The sequence below is a fragment of the Onychostruthus taczanowskii genome, unplaced genomic scaffold (assembly GCF_017590055.1).
Source record: "Onychostruthus taczanowskii isolate IOZ18803 unplaced genomic scaffold, ASM1759005v1 scaffold1, whole genome shotgun sequence".
Lineage (NCBI taxonomy): Eukaryota > Metazoa > Chordata > Aves > Passeriformes > Passeridae > Onychostruthus > Onychostruthus taczanowskii.
In genome coordinates, this window is record NW_024496525.1 from 6,436,645 (window position 1) to 6,442,644 (window position 6,000).

Sequence of the window (6,000 nt, forward strand, 5' to 3'; positions counted from 1 at the left end):
ATATAAGTTTTCTGGTGTCCATAAACCAGAATTCTCCTAGAGGAAACCAAGCTAAAAATCCCGGCCCAGAAGTTCACCAAATGTGACCCAAACCTTAATGGTCACAGAGGTCCAAGCCAACAAACCACTTCTGTGTAGGCAGCATCCAATTCAGGAGACCAGACTAAATTCTGTCTGAAGTAAAACTGCTCAAATGCAAAAAGTTTTGATCTGGGAGACTTGATGCCGCCACCTTCAGCCAGAGACCCATGTCTACTGTGCCAAATTATTTGCTACAGTAAGACCAAGTGACAAAACCATGCATATAAAACAGCAATTTTGAAATCAAATGGAAGTACTCTTTTAAACAAAAAGAAAGGAAAAAAAAAAAAGTTTAAAACCAGGAAATAACCTCTCTCATAAACATCAATCAACACAGATCAGCACCAAATACTTCCAGTGACAGTGTGAGTTCATTTTGAATGAGCAAGTAAGACCAGTACCTTATAATAAAAACAATACAAAAATAAAACTGCAATCATTTGAAAAAGTTCCAAGAACAACTTAAAAATCTTCTTGGGGCTAAGCTCTGGTGCTTAGTTGCTGGCTGAGGTTAAACCACAACAGCAACCTTTGGTCAAATAGACAAATGTATGTATTAAAAGTGTCTGTAAGTCTTCAGAGAGAGCTGTCTGTAGGACTGCTAACAAGAAAACCCAAGATATGTACCAAAGCTGCTGATGTGAACAACTGGCATACAGAAAGTTCTGCCACCACAGCAATCGTTTTACAGATATTATCTGCCACTCATAAAAAAAGGTCTGTATTAATCCTATTTCACATCACATCAGCATACAATAAGCCTGTCATTATTTATTCAAAAGTCAAAAGACAATTGATTTAGCTTACGGTGCTGTAAAATGCATCATGACTCGAGGAACTCGGAGAGCAGAGCAGTGCTACAAAAGCAGCCCTTGGCACCTCCTGGAACCTCACCATCCACTGCACAGAGAAGGCAGCAAGGCAGGCTACACAGCAAAGGAAGATGCTTGGCAGTTTCTCCCACCCAGAAAAGCAAATATTAAAATAATCCAGCCAAGCACATTAAACATAACTAAGTCTCACAGGCAGACCCAACAGGCAACTTTTCTCCAAGTTATGCTCAACTTCTGACCCATACCTACTAGCAGCCTGGAAGAAGAACTTGTTCCCTGATGATTTTGGTTAGTTTTTGGATTTTTTAATCCACTATAACATCACAAGTTAGGAAAAACAGGATTGTTTTAGGGTTGACTGAAGAAGCTTTCACTAAATTAAAAGCCTGTGTTAAAGCACAAGCTCAAAGTTAATATCTCACAGCTGCAGTAATAAAGTAACAACCAGTTTCTCTGAGGTTTATGTCAGTATTTTGAGATACAAATCCTGTGACCTCAAAAGGTAAATAAACAACACAAAATTTAAACACCTCCAAAAGCTATTTGAGCACTGAAGGTAAACCATATGGATTAATGAAGAACAATCCAACTTTAAACCAACTATATGATACATGCCAGTAGCTTAAGTTTTTAAAACTTATAAAACTTGGTCTGCAAAAATCATTCCACTCATCTCTCCAATCCACCTGAAGAAAGCATTCTTCCCATTCTACAGAGACTAAGACCAAAAGTAAGAGAGTATTAAAACATCAACAAAAAATTCAAAGTGCCTCTCAGGCCTAGGCATGAACCAATAGTGTCAGTAACAACCCTTTCTCTACGATACACTTTCAGAAGTTTTCTACACAGCCATGCATTTTTCAGGAACTTGATTTCTCTTGAAAAGAGACATCCATCCACTGTGCAGGGAACAACAGCTGTGACTCCTGCACTGCAGCATCCAGCAGGAGCTGAAGGAGTAGGAAGACACAGCTTTGCAGAACTCCACTCCACTTACAGACTCAGACCCTTGAAAGAACCATGACAAATACTTGGTTAGCAATCATACAATTCAACAGCTACCAAGATTATGAAAAGTGTTCTGTCTCTGCATTCAAAAGAAGTGCTTTTTAAAACACGCTTCCATAAAGAAAACAAAGACATGTAAATGCTTAGCCTCACTTAACACTTAACATAAAAGACGTGTCAGACTCTAAATCAAGTAACTCACTCAGTAAACTGTGCCACAGAATCCAGTATTAAAGAGACTGAGACAATGACATAATTTAGCTTTACATATGCAAAAAAGGGACATCTAAAACCATTTTATCTGCTGATTCATATTCAAAAACACAGTTACAGTCTCTGCAGCTCCTAACGGGTTTCCCAAAGTTCACAGTGCAAAACTACTATCAAAGCTAACACCAAAACTGCTACAAACTGCATTAGTCTTGTGCTGCCAGCTGCATAAGAACTTAAAAATAAAAAATTATTGTCATCATCGCTGGTAAGGCTGCACCCCCAAAAAACACTGATTGCCTTTCATTAGAGAATATCTCAAGTCTCATAGAGCCATCAAAGCCCACTTTATAAACCTCCAGCTAGAGAGTCCTCATTCAAATACTACCCTGAACTCTTGTGAAATATAAAGCTTAGGATTATTTAAAAGCTGCAATTTAGGAGAGATATATTTGAAATCAAGTCACTGAAGTCAAATCTCCCTGGAAACATAAAATACAGAAAAACATAACTTTTTTTCCTCACAGAAAGATACTGAGCATATGATTAATTTTACATGCAAAATCAACAAAACCCTCACCTAGCAGTTCTTAAAATTATGTATTTACACTGATAAAAAAAATAACTGCACTTACTATTGCTGTACTCCTGTCATAACTTACTAACAAGTTAAATAAATGGCTTTCAAAATAAATGAATAAAACAAAAATCTAAAACACAGAGAATTAAACAGAGCAAAGATATAAAACATTTAAGATAATTAAGTTTTGTCGTATTGACTTTTTAAATATTTCAATTAAAGAGCTGGGGAGAAATAAAAGGAATCTGCCTGAAGCAAAGAAGGCCAAGGAAACAGACCAAAACTGTTTGCCAAACAACCAACACTTAGGGTCAATGACAATAAATTTCAACCTCTGAACACATCAGCATTAGGGAAAGCAACTTGTGTGACTGAAATTTTGATGAAGGCAGAAGCTCTGCTTCTTTACCCCAGTAGGGCATCCCCAATTTCTAACCAGTAGCAGAAAGAACTCAATAGCTTGCAGCAAACCCCTTGCTGAAGGGATTAAACTACTGATATGGAGAAAACTGTTCTTTTTTCTTCTCTACAATAGACATGCTATAGGACAAAACAGAGGAATAGAAAAGAAATTCAACTGGGCCTCAAACCATTCTCTTACTAGCCTACTTCAAAATTTCCCAATGTATTTCTAAAATGATCCTCATAACCTTACTAAAGTTCAAAATAACCAGTTGGAATATTCCACGTTCTTAAGTTTTGTTCCTATCTTAGAAACAAAAAATTCTGCCATAGTAGCAAAACTAATAGTTCTGAAATTGACATTTTAAAGGATATACTTGAGACAGATTTACAAAACTGAGAAGACAATAAGAGCTACAAAGAACAAAGTGCCAGCAGAATGCTTATAAGAATGATGGAAAACAAAAGCACTCCTAGAAAAGCTGCAGGAGGGGCAAGAGGCCACATTTGAACACAGCTTTTAAAACAACAGCTACCCAAAAGTTAATCCCAAACCTTAAAATAACATTTCAGATAAACATGAAAGGGGGAGAAAAAAGCTCTTCAAGCCTAGAACCAACGATGCACGACTGAAATTCCAATAAAACCTTTTATTATAGAAAAAATAGATCATGAATTACATGTCCTCATACTAAGTCTTCACTCCTAGCTGCATCTCCACCCTTTCACAGGTCTGTGTCAGTGCCTGCCTCTACACCTGCTAGCCTTTTTCATCAAGCAAATTTTGCAGCCCTACAATAGTCAGAGCTGACATCCCATTTTGCTTCTGACTTCATGATCTAAGAGGTTTTATGAACCACAACTGAGAGCTAAGTATGCCTATCCCAAATAGCAATGATGAAACTAAGCATTTTATTAGCATCAGTAAAACCTTCTTAATGCAATGTTGAGCAACTAAGTGCACATCCTTTAATCAACTGGCCATAAATAAACACTTCAAATGGCAAAAAAAAATCTTCTGTCCCTAGCTTCCTATCACCAAAATGAGACACAGCATACACACAAAACATTCAGTCAATAAAATTCTCTTTTTAGCTTCACCTAAACAGAACCTATGGGGTCTTTTTTTGAAATCAAGAAAAAATTATTGTGAAGTTCCCACACTGTTTCTACATTAATAACTGGTATGGCATCTGATGGCCTAAGGCATAAAAGCCTTGACACTGAAACAAACACAGCTTAAGAGATCTCAGTGATTACAATTGCCACAAACTCCTACCTTAATACTTTCACATGTCTCTCCCACCACTTCAGCTGAAGGGGAATGGAGTCTAACCCAGCAATACATTCCAAATAAATAACAACCAAACTCTCCACCTGAGAGAACGATACTTGCTACCCAGTCAGTACTTGCAACAAAACCTCTTTTCCCTTTCACAAAACTGGTTTATGCCTTAATTTAAAGGAAACAAGTCCTTAATTCCCATAGTTAGAAAAATAAAATCAATCAAAATCCCACCATGAAAGGGCTGCTTTCTAAAGCAAACACCAATCTTGCTTCATCCATACAGATCTGGAACCTAATGAAATCCGACACCTTTACTCTGAAGACAAATTTGCATTGTATTATCAACTAGGGCTGCGTGCTCACAGATGCACTTCATTCAGCATGCGGTAACCGGTTCATTAAAGCAGCATCACTCAAATTTTTTAAAACGATTTTGCAGGTAAAATTTTTGAAACACGATTTGGTAAGCAATATTATAAAAAAAAAAAATGCCTCTGCTTTATTCTATGGATTAAAACGTGCCTCCTCAAACTAAAACATACAGATGTTGTGGCCAAGGTTATACAAGGAGATCTTCATTAAGTTGAGCAATTCCCATTTTGTGTCGCTGCTTTACCAGACATGAATGAGTGCATTCCTCATTACATGAGCTGAAGCTGCACCACAGATATCCAGTACAAACAACACAGTTATTTTTAAATATAGCATGAGAACGTTAACATCAGGACTACACGCAATATAAAAGAGGGAAAGAGCAAACAAACTCGGCTTACGAAGGCAATGTAATCATTCGCCTTCGCATCCACCTTTCCTTGCTTCTCCACCTCCTCCTTCCCCCTAAGATTCAGTTTAAGGCATTCCTTGTTTTCCCACTTTTCCAGGCTCCCAGTCAAGAAATCAACCATCCGCAAACATTTTGTTCCTCCACCCCGCCTCCTCGTGAGCGCAGCATTCAGAACATCCCCACCGGCACTGCCCCCAAATCACCTAATGGTTATCATTACTGCGGTCTCAGCACCGGCTCGGAACAAAACCGGTCCCACTACACCCTCGCTGGCTATAAAAAGTAAAGAAGGGGAAGGAAAAGAAAAAAAAAAAAAAAAAAAGGTTTAAGTGCAACTTACGGGGGCGAACAAGAGACAAGTTATCTAGCGAGCCGTGGGGGCGAGCGGCGTGTGCCGCTCCGGGCCGCGGGGGAGCGCGTCCCCCGCCGCAGGGCGCCCTCGGCGCGGCCGCCTCCGCACGGACGGGCAGCGCGGGAGCCGCCGCCTCGGAGCGCAGCGGGCCGGGCCGCCGCCGCTCACCGCCGCCTCCGGCCGCGCTGCTCCCGCTCGGGGCTGCCTTTCCTGCGGAGAAAAGAGACACAAATCCGGAACCTAGCACCCGGCACGGCTCGCTGCAGGGGGACCCCCGCCGACGCGCCCCGGAGCTGCCGGCACGGCGGGCTCCCACCGCCCCGGGGGCGCTCAGGGCAGGCGCCCCCCGCCCGGCTCTGGGCGCTGCGGCGGGAGGAGCTCAGAAGGCCACTTTCACCCGGACCCCGCTGCCCTCGCCGCCGTTAACCTCAGTCGGGCGGGGGGCCGCGCAGCCCCGGGGCT

The 6,000-nt window shown here is 41.0% G+C and overlaps 1 protein-coding gene across 2 annotated transcripts in view; it reads right to left on the reverse strand.

The window, feature by feature from the left end:
• SIPA1L1 (signal induced proliferation associated 1 like 1) overlaps positions 1-5,743 on the reverse strand; it is a 199,687-nt gene extending 193,944 nt beyond the window's left edge. For both annotated transcript variants that reach the window (XM_041397930.1, XM_041397913.1), the window contains exon 1: positions 5,527-5,743. The gene's annotated coding sequence lies outside the window, so the exon portion shown is untranslated. The remainder of the gene's footprint in view (positions 1-5,526) is intronic.
• Positions 5,744-6,000: the final 257 nt, after the last annotated feature.